This window comes from Salvelinus alpinus, chromosome 32, assembly GCF_045679555.1.
Source record: "Salvelinus alpinus chromosome 32, SLU_Salpinus.1, whole genome shotgun sequence".
Classification (NCBI taxonomy): Eukaryota; Metazoa; Chordata; class Actinopteri; order Salmoniformes; family Salmonidae; genus Salvelinus; species Salvelinus alpinus.
This window is the reverse complement of record NC_092117.1, coordinates 8,532,100-8,545,596: the sequence shown is the minus strand read 5'-3', so window position 1 is coordinate 8,545,596 and position 13,497 is coordinate 8,532,100.

Below are 13,497 nucleotides of genomic sequence, written 5' to 3'. Positions count from 1 at the left end.
ATAACCCCACCCACTTTGCCAAAGCACAGCCCCCACACCACTAGAGGGATATCTTCAACCACCAACTTACCATCCTGAGACAAGGCCGAGTATAGCCCACAAAGATCTCCACCACAGCACAAACCAAGGGGGGGCGCCAACCCAGACAGGAAGATCACGTCAGTAACTCAACCCACTCAAGTGACGCACCCCTCCTAGGGACGGCATGAAAGAGCACCAGTAAGCCAGTGACTCAGCCCCTGTAATAGCGTTAGAGGCAGAGAATCCCAGTGGAGAGAGGGGAACTGGCCAGGCAGAGACAGCAAGGGCGGTTCGTTGCTCCAGAGCCTTTCCGTTCACCTTCACACTCCTGGGCCAGACTACACTCAATCATATGACCTACTGAAGAGATAAGTCTTCAGTAAAGACTTAAAGGTTGAGACCGAGTCTGCGTCTCTCACATGGGTAGGCAGACTATTCCATAAAAATGGAGATCTATAGGAGAAATCCCTGCCTCCAGCTGTTTGCTTAGAAATTCTAGGGACAATTAGGAGGCCTGCGTCTTGTGACCGTAGCGTACGTGTAGGTATGTACGGCAGGACCAACTCGGAAAGATAGGTAGGAGCAAGCCCATGTAACGCTTTATAGGTTAACAGTAAAACTTTGAAATCAGCCCTTGCCTTAACAGGAAGCCAGTGTAGGGAAGCTAGCACTGGAGTAATATGATCAAATTTCTTGGTTCTAGTCAGGATTCTAGCAGCCGTACTTAGCACTAACTGAAGTTTATTTAGTGCTTTATCCGGGTAGCCGGAAAGTAGAGCATTGCAGTAGTCTAACCTAGAAGAAACAAAAGCATGGATAAATTTTTCTGCATCATTTTTGGACAGAACATTTCTGATTTTTGCAATGTTACGTAGATGGAAAAACCTGTCCTTGAAACAGTCTTGATATGTTCGTCAAAAGAGAGATCAGGGTCCAGAGTAACGCCGAGGTCCTTCACAGTTTTATTTGAGACGACTTTACAACCATCAAGATTAATTGTCAGATTTAACAGAATATCTCTTTGTTTCTTGGGACCTAGAACAAGCATCTCTGTTTTGTCCGAGTTTAAAAGTAGAACGTTTTCAGCCATCCACTTCCTTATGTCTGAAACACAGGCTTCTAGCGAGGGCAATTTTGGGGCTTCACCATGTTTCATTGAAATGTACAGCTGTGTGTCATCCGCATAGCAGTGAGAGTCAACATTATGTTTTCGAATGACATCCCCAAGAGGTAAAATATATAGTGAAAACAATAGTGGTCCTAAAACGGAACCTTGAGGAACACCGAAATGTACAGTTGATTTGTCAGAGGACAAACCATTCACAGAGACAAACTGATATCTTTCCGACATATAAGATCTAACCCAGGCCAGAACTTGTCCGTGTAGACCAATTTGGGTTTCCAGTCTCTCCAAAAGAATGTGGTGATCGATGGTATCAAAGGCAGCACTAAGGTCTAGTAGCACGAGGACAGATGCAGAGCCTCGGTCTGACGCCATTAAAAGGTCATTTACCACCTTCACAAGTGCAGTCTCAGTGCTATGATGGGGTCTAAAACCAGACTGAAGCATTTCGTATACATTGTTTGTCTTCAGGAAGGCAGTGAGTTGCAGCGCAACAGCTTTTTCTAACATTTTTGAGAGGAATGGAAGATTCGATATAGGCCGATAGTTGTTTATATTTTCTGGGTCAAGGTTTGGCTTTTTCAAGAGAGGCTTTATTACTGCCACTTTTAGTGAGTTTGGTACACATCCGGTGGATAGAGAGCCGTTTATTATGTTCAACATAGGAGGGCCAAGCACATGAAGCAGCTCTTTCAGTAGTTTAGTTGGAATAGGATCCAGTATGCAGCTTGAAGGTTTAGAGGCCATGATTATTTTCATCATTGTGTCAAGAGATATAGTACTAAAACACTTAAGTGTCTCTCTTGAACCTAGGTCCTGGCAGAGCTGTGCAGACTCAGGACAGCTAAGCTTTGGAGGAATACGCAGATTTAAAGAGGAGTCCGTAATTTGCTTTCTAATGATCATGATCTTTTCCTCAAAGAAGTTCATGAATTTATTACTGCTGAAGTGAAAGCCATCCTCACTTGGGGAATGCTGCTTTTTAGTTAGCTTTGCAACAGTATCAAAAATAAATTTTGGATTGTTCTTATTTTCCTCAATTAAGTTGGAAAAGTAGGATGATCGAGCAGCAGTGAGGGCTCTTCGATACTGCACGGTACTGTCTTTCCAAGCTAGTCGGAAGACTTCCAGTTTGGTGTGGCGCCATTTCCGCCATTTCAGTACCAGTCAAAAGTTTGGACACACCTACTCATTCAAGGGTTTGTCTTTATTTTTACTATTTTCTACATTGTAGAATAATAGTGAAGACATCAAAACTATGAAATAACACATATGGAATCATATAGTAATCAGAAAAGTGTTAAACAAATCAAAATATATTCTATATATCAAAGAAGCCACCCTTTGTCTTGATGACAGCTTTGCATAATTTTGGCATTCTCTCAACCAGTTTCATGAGGAATGCTTTTCCAACAGTCTTGAAGGAGTTCCCACACATATGCTGAGCACTTGTTGGCTGCTTTTTCTTCACTCTGCGGTCCATCTCATCCCAAACCATCTCAATTTGGTTGAGGTCGAGTGATTGTGGAGGCCAGGTCATCTGATGCAGCACTCCATCACTCTCCTTATTGGTCAAATAGCCCTTACACAGCCTGGAGGTGTGTTTTGGGTCATTTTCCTGTTGAAAAACAAATGATAGTCCCACTAAGCCCAAACCAGATGGGATGGCGTATCGCTGCATAATTCTGTGGTAGCCATGTTGGTTAAGTGTGCCTTGAATTCTAAATAAATCACAGACAGTGTCACCAGCAAAGCACCATCACACCAAAGAAGAGACTTGCTTGGGCGAAGTGGAAATCTGTCCTTGGGTCTGATGAGTCCACATTTTAGATTTTTGGTTCCAACCGCCATGTCTTTGTGAAACGCAGAGTAGGTGAACGGATTATCTCCGCAAGTGTGGTTCCCACCGTGAAGCATGGAGGAGGTGTGGTGATGCTTTGCTGTCAATGATTTATTTAGAATTCAAGGCACACTTAACCAACATGAGGGGAAAAGTGGCTGAGATACAATTTATAACTTCAGCTGCCGTTATATACCAAGCAACTACATTGAATAAAAATATAAATGCAACATGCAACAATTTCACAGATTTTACTGAGTTACAGTTTATATAAGGAAATCAGTCAATTTAAATAAATTCATTAGGCCCTAATCTATGGATTTCACATGAGTGGGAATATAGATCAGAAAACCAGTCAGTATCTGGTGTGACAGCCATTTGCCACATGCAGCGCGACACATCTCCTTCGCATAGAGTTGATCAGGCTGTTGATTGTGGCCCGTGGGATGTTGTTCCACTCCTCTTCAATGGCTGTGCGAAGTTGCTGGATATTGGGGGGAACTGGAACACGCTGTCGTACATGTCAATCTAGATTATACAAAGCATACTCAATGGGTGACATATCTGGTGAGAATGCAGGCCATAGAAGAACTGGAACATTTTCCTTCCAGGAATTGTGTACAGATCCTTGCGACATGGGGCTGTGCATTATCATTCTGAAACATGAGGTGATGGCGGTGGATGAATGGTACAGTACGACAATGGGCCTCAGGATCTCGTCACAGTATCTCTGTGCATTTAAATTGCCATAGATAAAATGCAATTGTGTTCGTTGTCCGTAGCTTATGCCTGTCCATACCATAACCCCACCACTACCATGGGGAACTCTGTTAGCAACGTTGACATCAGCAAACCGCTCACCCACACAACGCCATACATGCTCTGGATAAGAGCGTCTGCTAAATGACTTAAATGTAAATGTAAAATGCTATGCTGTCTGCCATCTGCCCGGTACAGTTGAAAATGGGATTAATCCGTGAAGCGCACACTTCTCCAGTGAGCCAGAAGCCATTGAAGATGAGCTTTTCCCCACTGAAGTCTATTACAACGCTGAACTGCTGTCAGGTGAAGACCCTGGTGAAGACGATGAGCACGCAGATGAGCTTCCCTAAGACGGTTTCTGACAGTTTGTACAGAAATGATTTGGTTGTGCAAACCCAAAGTTTCATCAGCTGTCCGGGTGGCTGGTCTCAGACTATCTCGCAGGTGAAGAAGCCGGATGTCCTGGGCAGGTTACACATGGTCTGCGTTTGTAAGGCCGGTTCGACATACTGCCAAATTCTTTTAAATGATTTTGGTAGAGAAATTAACATTAAATTCTCTGGCAAAAGCTCCGATGGACATTTCTGCAGGCAGCATGCCAATTGCACGCTTCCTCTAAACCTGAGACATCGGTGGCATTGTGTTGTGTGACAAAACTGCAAATTTTAGAGTGCCATTTTATTGTCCCCAGCACTAGGTGCACCTGTGTAATGATCATGCTGTTTAATCAGCTTCTTTACATGCCACACTTGTCAGGTGGATGGATTATCTTAGCAAAGGTGAAATGCTCACTAACAGGGATGTCTATTATCTTTTGTTTTAAATCCGTTGCATGGCAGACTGTTGCATGGCAGACCAATCAGGACTCATCTCTCGGCATGACCAGCACCTTCATTATCTCAGCCAATTAAGGCTAACCAGGAAGAATCCTTTGTTTCTCCATTAGAAATAAACTAGGCTTGTAATTTAAAAAATATATATCATAATTACAGATACCCTACAAGTTTGTTATTAAAGGCACATGAAAGTTTAAAAGTAAAACCTTTTGATAAAAAACAAACATCTCTCTTATGAATTAGGAACATCCTTCTTACACCTCACTTGAGAGATCCAGACACAAATGTGAAACATTGGTAGATATAGCGTTTTGGAACAAAACTCTTCAATAACACTGTGCTGGTGGTCCTCTCACTGTATATTATGAAGCACTCTAACCTGCACTCACCTGCTTAGAGCAGGGGTTCCAAACTTTTTCACTCAGGCCCCCCTTTCAGCATTGGGGAACATCCCTGCAAAAGTTGCAGGTTTAAAGCTTATTTCATGCAATTCTACACATTATGTCATCGGGTGCAGAGAACATGTTGCAGTTTTAAAGCAAATTTTCTTGCAAGTCAATACATTTTGCCATGTCTAATGTTAATTCATGTGATATTTGAGTGACTCAAACATTACAACAACATCTATGGTGTAAAAATAAACGAGCTAAAAAACATTAGCTGACATGGGCTAGTTGATCTGGACATTTTTGAAAAGGTATAAATAGCTCTCTAAAGAATTCAATGACTGACATGACAAGAGGAAAACTGATGATGCACCACCTACCCAATTTCAAAATGGCACCTTGTGCATTCTACTCTTACAACTTTCAAGAGTAAGTTGAAAGCCGCGCCCAACCTGCTGACCCCGGGTGCGCCCCACAGTTTGGGAAGCACTGGCTTAGAGTACCGCCTCCGGGCAATGCAGGGTGACCCAGACGAACTAGTGAGCATGCCTCTCTCGGCTGGAGGTGGCACTGCTCTGTTATACCAGCTGGGACCCCAGATCTCCCCCTCACCACCACACAGGGAGGCCCCAACAGCCACAGCCGCAGGCTAGGGGTGAAGGGAGAGTCTCTCTTTTTTTCCATTTAGCCAGAGCATGTCTGAGGAGTGGTAGCATAACACCAAGGCCTACCGTTGTTCATAAACGTTAGTTCTGAAATTAGCATTTGAGTTTACAAGCACGGCTGCTCAGATTCTTAAGGCTCTCTGCCTCTTAGATCTGGGATGGTTTCTGATGGCGTTGACCCCCTTTCCATGCCCACAGCCTGCTACCCGCTGCATCCTCCCAGGCTTTACTGTGGCAGCACGGCGGAAGATTCTGTGGGAAATCTGGGGATGCCGCAACACGAGCCAAATCGGTGGTTTGGAACAATTAGAGAGCTCTGAGCTCAGAACCCTGGTTTGGATTGGACGTGAGGTTATGGGCGTGTGGAAACATAAGCAGGATGACACAAGAGGGAGATGGGGAACAGGCAACCGGCTCATCATTCCATTAGATGACAGAGAGCATGTCACCACCAGAGCCCAACACGGCTTTAGTCCTCTTGATACATGCTAGATCAAGCCTTCTGTAGAGTTCTCTATAGAGGTTCATGTGGTGTGCTGTAAGTCATACGATTTCTTGATTTCCTCACATGCATCCTTTATAAAGGTCAACTGACCCTTAGATCCAACTTCTCTGGTTTTAAATGGACTATGTGGCATCGATATGAGTCCAAAGCATTAATTTTAGTGTCCAAATTTACTACAGTGTAAAAAGGATAATTTTGGTTATAAAAATAAAACAAGTTCAAATGATTGAGTGACAGGTTGGCGCAAGAAAAATATGTATTGCAGTGTGTAGGGGGGCAACCTGGTCTCATAGACTAGCCGTAGCATAGGAAAAGTAAATCCGGGAAGCTCAGAATTAGTATGATATGTTAAGTTTGGTATGGTTACATAAGACAGAAGGTTACTTTAGGCAAAAACGAAAGAAGGGTGGATGGATGGGCGTATAACATTGTACGTTTTGCAAATTCTAACGTATTATAGGTTTTGCAAATTAGTAACATATCATACGAATTGTAATTCGTAACACATCATACGAAATGCAAGATGGACATCCACAAAATAATTAATACATATAACACGAAACGTAACATATAATACTAAATGGAGTGTCTCGGATTTACGTACAGAATAATATGAAATGCTCTGAGACCAGGTTGTGTCTTCAAGTCTCGAGTGTGGGTGATGAAGTCGCTTCCATCTATCTAATGTATTACAGGTTATGGACAGGTGGAGTCAGGTGGCAGGGGTGGTGGAGTGCATGACACTCCATCTGGATATGACAGTTTGCCTCAACCCATGGGTCCAGCAGGCAGAGTTTAATAACTACAGGCAGATGTGAGAATCAGGAGGATGGTACTCTTCTCATACCACTCTGTATACTACTGACCAATTCAAAGATTCCTCCAGGAGGAAGCTTTGCATCAATCAGTAGCCTACAGAATAATATGATATTCTAAACAAATTGTTTTGATAAGTTGTAAGTGTAACAATACACCATTCTTCACAAAATACTGTAGAAGCAGCGTTCTGCTAATATAAAAATGTGCACATTTTATACCTTCCTGTATGGTGTCCCGTATAAGACAGGAGTTCCCTGACATGTTTGAAGAATACACAGCCCCATGTATCAGTCAGAGAACTCCATTTTAAAAGCTGATAGGCATGGCAGCATAGATCAGCTCCAGGCCCCTCTCGTCACAGATACTGGTCATGAAGGAGCCCGACTTCGGCACCGATATCAGACCCAGCTCCTATATCACAGAGGGAGGTAGAGAGAGAAAGTCATTGAAGCCAACAGTAAATACACGGTTGAACATGGCCAATCAGAGATCCGGATTCACAGCAAATTCACAAAGGACGTGCCAACATGGCACTGACTGGTTGGCATTACTCACTCGGGCCCAGGTGTAGTCCATTGGCACAGTGGAATGTTGCACCTCCTTACAACATACAAGACAAACGTATACACACAGCACTGATTACATTATCATTAGTGGTTAGGTTAACTCCAGGACTGATAGTATTCCCAGCTAGTACATTTGGTTCCTTGCAAGGTGTGGGAACATATAGTACCAGTCAAAAGTTTGGACACACCTATTAATTCGAGGTCTTTTCTTTCTTTCTTTTTTAAATGTTCTACATTGTAGAATAATAGTGAAGACATCAACACTATGAAATAACACATATGGAATCATGTAGTAACCAAAAAAGTGTTAAACAAATCAAAATATTTGAGATTCTTCAAAGTAGCCACCCTTTGCCTTGATGACAGCTTGGCACACAGTTGTGTCTAGTTCGCTAGACGTACTTTGGGTGGTGGACCATTCTTGATACACACGGGAAAGTGTTGAGCGTGAAAAACCCTGTAGCGTTGCAGCTCTTGGCCCAAACCGCTGTGTGCCGAGCACCTACCACCATACCCTGACCGGAGGCTGCTGAGGGGAGAGCGGCTCATAATAATGGCCGGAACGAAGCTAATGGATTGGCATCAAACACCTGGAAACCATGTGTTTGATTCCATTCCACTAATTCCACTCCAGTCATTAACACAAGCGCGTTCGCCCCAATGAAGGTGCCACCAACCTCCTGTGCCTACCCTGTTCAACAAAGGCACTTAAATCTTTTGTTTTGGCACAGATGGCACAGATACACAATCCATGTCTCAATTGTCTCACGGCTTAAAAATCCTTCCTTAACATGTCTCCTCTCCTTCATCCACACTGATTGAAGTGGATTTAACAAGGGACATCAATAAGGGATCATAGCTTTCACCTGGATTCACCTGGTCAGTCTATGTCATGGAAAGAGCTGTTTTGTATACTCAGTTTATATACTAATAGGAGGACTGTAACTACACAATAGATTCAGGCTGGTGACACTTACCCCTTTACTATGCAGCCAGCTGTGTACGTTATTGAATGCTTGCAGATATGTTTTGCTATTTCCTGCCAATAGCCCTTGCTATATTTGTAGTAGACAAGTACCCTAAAAATGACACAATAAGCTATTATGAGAACACACATGTTGTTTTGGGTTAGCAAACGAAGCCCCCGAATGCCAGCTAGCTAATTATCATCAATTATCATTGATTCACATTCATTCATCATTCATTTGCTAAAAGGGTTAAGGTTTGGGTTAGGGGAAGGGATAGCTAACATGTAGTTGCAAAATAGCCCAAAAGTGGTAATTAGGTAAAATGCTTAAGTTGTCCGTGATGAGATTTGAACCTGCAACATTTGACATGCTAGAGAGTCACGTTATACTCTCACCCAACCACCCTCCTTTCATTTTTGCATTAAGTAAGCAAGCATCTGCTTATGTAACCATATGCAACGTAACATATTGTATTGTACGTTTTGCAGACGAAATGGATGATGGACATCCACAAATTAATACATGCCATACGAAACGTAACATGTGATGGAGTGTCTCGGATTTACATACAGATTAATACGAAAAGCTCTGAGACAAAGCTGGAAGACAGAACCAGTGTGTGGTTTGACAAATCCTTAGAATTAGCCAAATAGACAAATAGATTGTCATTCTAGTTCTGGTTAGACAGCTGAAGTTGTACTCTACACACAATGTATTTTTATTTGCTAGGTAAGTGTAGGCATACAGTCTTTATTGTGTCAATTCCCTACGAAAAGCCACTGGCACAGGAAAGAGCTGTCCATAACACGTCCACAAAAATCAGCATTCCAAACGTTACTCTTTTTGGGTGAAATTCCCATTTATTGCACATATATAATATAAATAGCTCCAAAACACATATTCCTATAGAAAAGGTACAGAGAGAGTCATTCTATAAGCTATATCTGTGATACAGTAAGAACTGTATGTGCTCTCCTCTCACCTGTGCTAACCCTTCCTGGTCACCTGTGCTGCCTACAGTATGTACACAAGTGACTAGTGACCCATGACCCCAACATATAGTGCCCTCTAGTGTACAAAACAAGTTAAAATAACCCTTGACAGACAACATATACACAACACACTAAACAGGCCAAAATGGCTCCTACAGTCTTTATATGCACATCACTATGATATTTACAGCATAAAATATTTGGTCTTTGTTACACGAACCGCCTCGATTTGTTGTTGTTCAATGTATTTACACTCAAGCTGGCCATTGTTTGTGCAACATCCACATGTAGCCTACACCTGTTGTAGGGATATTAGTAGTTCCTGGATTGGTCCCTAGGAAAGATCTAACAGCAGACATAAGGAGAGATGAGACAAAACTAGCCAGTTATAGAATATTGTGTTGTAGGACAGCTGAGCCGACTCAAGACTGGGCATTCAACTTGCAGTTGATACCGTTTCCGCTGTAATATGTAACATGTATTTACATGACCTTATGAAACGTTGAAACTAATTTGCAAGTTACTTTTGTAGCAATGTGTTGTAAAACAAGTGTCTTATTGTCACGACTTCCGCCGAAGTTGGTGCCTCTCCTTGTTCAGGCGGCGTTCGGCGCTCGTCGTCACCGGCTTTCTAGCTGCCACCGATCCATGTTTCTGTTTTCCATTTGATATGTCTTGAGTGTACACACCTGGTTCCCATTAAGTTATTATTATTTCCCTATTTAACCCTCTGGTTCCCAGTATGTGTTGTGCGTGATTGTTCCTGTTATGTGTTAGTCTTGCGTGTTAGGATTTGTTATTCCCTACGTGGATTTATTTGTTCTGTATATTTTTTCCCCGAGTAAAGTACGTTATTTTTACTCACTTCTGTTTCCTGCGCTTGACTCCGTCCTCACCTATACACCACTAACGCTGACACTTATGAAACAGTCTAGACACTGGCTCTTGCTATCTTGCCATTTGACAGAGAAATATCAGCTAGATCGGATAGCCAGATGCAGCTATTACCAAGCAATGCTAACTAGCTGCTGTCAGCACAGACTTTAGCCTACACATAGAACTGAATTAGCTGACCATCCTGAGATGGCGAGTCAGTCAGAAGGGGAGAAGTCCTCAACTTCAAAACTTTGTTCTTGCCATTGCAAAGCTAGCTTAGCTTACCTCGCTGTACTCACTACTGGCCTTTGTTGTTATTAAATGGCAAAGACACACCCAAGAAACACCCACGTCAAACCACACCTCCAAGACAACACTCGTTTGCCTTCAGCCACTAGCATTTCTAATGAGCAATGATGAAAAACAAGGCCAAATCAGGAAGTGCAGTCGCCCCTTTAATACAAATGATAAAATGTAAATTGATGTTGCCACCCTTGAAAGCTAGGAGGAAAAGAAGCATGTAAAGGACTAGTGGAGCCCCGTTGAATTAAAGATTGAACAAAAATACTCTCTTTACAGGGCATGAGAGCAGAGCGGCAGTATGAACGGCCTGTTTGCACACATCCCCAGGAGGCTAGACTCAAGCTCCTCTCCTCTGCTGTTATGAGGAAGACATCTCTTTTCTAAAAGAGCTAAAGCGGGTTCTTTTAATAGAGAAAGCACATGTAAGGGTAGAGAGCTTTACCGACAATCGGATAGCATGGCGTGTAATCTCTGCAGTGGAGAGTGGGAGAGCTCTAGGCTGACTTCATGATGACCCATCTCACTACAGAGAACAGGCACCAATTATTCGGCAGAGATGGGTGGAGAAGATATACTGTACAAAGCTGAAGCCTTCGCATGGCATCCGTGCCATTCTAGCTTTGTGGCCATCAGGGTCAAAGTTCACACAGCAAACAACCTCAGGGGATTTTTTTTGTATCACCTCGTTAGACAATATGTCTTTGTTTAAAATGGTTTTAAAATAGACCATTCAATAGTTAGCTTGTTTTAATATGTTACCCATCCATTTGCCTTTTTAGTACAGTATATAAACAGGGACTAGTAGTTTAAATGAATCACTATTATTGCCGACTGTGAATGAAGAAAGTGTTTGAGTTGCCGTTGCGATTATGAATACTTTTGGCATTCCCCCCACAGTATTGTGGATTCATTCCCATCTTGCTGTCATAGGCCACACGGGTGGTGACTGGAGACTGCTGTGCGTGTGAGTGTGTCTGACTTTCTGTCTGTCTGGGACTGGGGCCTCATGTTTGGAGGCATACTGTATAAGTGTTGCCCTTTCCCAGCCCTATGGAGCCCTGCTTAGACTGGGAGACAGGGCGACTGGGGAAGACAGACCTCTGTGATAACTCAGACAGAGGACATGTAAAGGACAGCAGAGAAACACTCTCTATCCACCCCTCCCCTCCAAGGAAATGTTCCCTATTCTCATGGGACTTCATCTCCTCATTGGGTCCCTGCTCACGCAAGCCGGATTACTGCAAGGGATCGGAATACTTATGAGGTTGACTGCTGCTCCACTCACAGCGCTGGGATATGGATTCCCTTTCTCCTGGGAGTGCTGTCACTGCTACACTATATCAAACAACACACAACAGAAAAAGACAACATCAGCCAAGAGGAATTTTGAGCAAAAATAGTTTTTTTTATTATAATCAGAATTATTGCTGATGTTGGAGTATCACAGAAAATGCTATTTACATTCAACTGAGTGCTAATGATGATAACTGCTAACGATGATCTTTGTAAACATTTATTATGACACTTTTTAGTCACCAGAGAGGAGTTGATATTGAACACAAAATTATTTTATGAAGTTCAAAATGACAAGCAAATTCTGCACAAATACAGTCAATGCAGTCAATTGAAGGTCTATCACATGTCTTCAGGCTAATAAGTAGTAACTACTGTATACTAGTCAACAGATTGAAGGCCAGCAAAGCCTTCATCATAGGCCAGGCTGTTCTATTGGTGCTATTGTATAGAGTACCACAGTCATAATACCAATAAAACCTAGCGGTCAAACAGGGAAATGGTCCCAATAGTTTTTCCACATAGGAGATTTTCAAAACACTTAAAATAATGGCTGTGTTTCATGTAGGCTTACCCTGGTGTGACGTTTGGATAACCGTGTAAATCTCTCTAGGACAAGATGACTTTTACCAATATATTTGCCTGTATTTCCCCCCCAAAATTGAAAGCTAACTTGCTGCTAATGTGGCTATAATAAAGAACTACAAATGCCATGATGATCTGGATGAGGTAAGAATCTTTGGATTAACAATATAATATTAGCTAAATGTAGTAATTAATACATTGGCAACATTTCTGTAAATGGACAATTCTGTGAACGGTCTTGTGCAAGTTTTAAATTGACACAATACGTGTCAGCAAAAGTGTCAGCTGGAGATGATGTGCAGTAGCTTGCAGGGATTTGTAGTTTTGTATGATGTCTACTTTGACGCTAAGTAGCATTTTCGAATCTGAGAGTAAATAGAGCCGAATATATTGATAAAAGTCACCTTGTCCCAGAGAGATTTACATGGTTATCCAAACGTCACGCTAGGGTAAGCATACACAAAACAAATCCCTTATTTTAAGTGTTTCTAAAATCCCCTATGGGAAAAATGAAGGGTGAAAGAACCATTGGAACCATTTCCCTGTTTGACTGCTATGTTTTATGGGTATTATGACACCTCCACTGTGGGGCTCTATAGTAGTATGGTGTGTGATTCTGTATCAAACACCTATACAAATCATACAACATAGGACACCTAATGAACAAACTGATCGTTTCCTCATACAATTTGTGTGATGCAACGATCATATAACCTTGTGAAATAGATTTGTCAAACAACTGCCTAGCTTACCCCTTTATTGAGCAAACAACTTCATAAAATGACCTAAAAATAAGTCATTTAGGTATCTTATGGTCTCTGTTTTTAACATTATGCCCGGGCCAAACCTTCCGTGCGGGTTAAGCAGTAATCAGGTGGCTGGTGGTCAGTGGGGGTTAGTGGATCGGCCGGTTCCGCCCTGCCACTGGAACACTGTGGGTAGATCAGCAGGCCAGCT